The sequence below is a fragment of the Octopus bimaculoides genome, chromosome 16 (genome assembly GCF_001194135.2).
Source record: "Octopus bimaculoides isolate UCB-OBI-ISO-001 chromosome 16, ASM119413v2, whole genome shotgun sequence".
In the NCBI taxonomy this organism is placed as follows: Eukaryota; Metazoa; Mollusca; class Cephalopoda; order Octopoda; family Octopodidae; genus Octopus; species Octopus bimaculoides.
In genome coordinates, this window is record NC_068996.1 from 12,742,764 (window position 1) to 12,743,462 (window position 699).

General features: G+C 38.3%; 1 protein-coding gene across 5 annotated transcripts in view; it reads left to right on the forward strand.

Moving 5' to 3' along the window:
* LOC106883388 (steroid hormone receptor ERR1) overlaps positions 1–699 on the forward strand; it is a 226,614-nt gene that overhangs the window by 200,022 nt on the left and 25,893 nt on the right. The window lies entirely within an intron of this gene.

A 699-nucleotide genomic window follows, 5' to 3' on the forward strand; every position in this document is an offset into this window, starting at 1 on the left:
TTAATGCAACATTTCTGTTTTATATATTTTTATCAATTTTTTTTCTTATACTATTTTGGATTGGTTTAAAAGAAGTTTCAATCAATATTTATTCTGCAATGGAAAACTGGTGTGTAGTGTGTACATTTATATCTGTTTTATAGAATTTATAGCATTTCATATATCATCATCATCATGATCATCATCATCATCATCATCATCATCTAATGTTGTCCTTCCATGCTGGCATGGGTTGGATGGTTTGACAGGAGCTGGCAAGTCAGAAGATTGCATCAAGCTCTACTATCTTCTTTGGTATGGTTTCAACAGCTGGATGTTCTTCTTAAAACGATCTATTTTACATAGTGTACTGAGTACCTTTTATGTGGCACAAACAGCAGTGAAGTAACCAAAGTAACGTGCGAGACCAACCCCTCTCAACTGCAGAGGTTGTAGTTCTAAGGAAGGATGATTTGTGCCAGGTGTAGAGCAGTTGGAGTATGATAGAAGGACAGGAACAGGGGTCTTGCAGTTAATGAGGCACATGGCTACCTAAGTTAGAGGGAGAAAGAGTGAGAAAGAGTGAGAAAGGATAAAGCTAGAAAAAAAGGATAAAGCTGGTTGAGAGAGAGAGAGGGAAGATGTAATGAGGGATACATTCATGTTACAGTAAGGTCTCTCTCTCTCTCTCCCTCCCTCTCCCCCTCTCTCTTTCTCTCT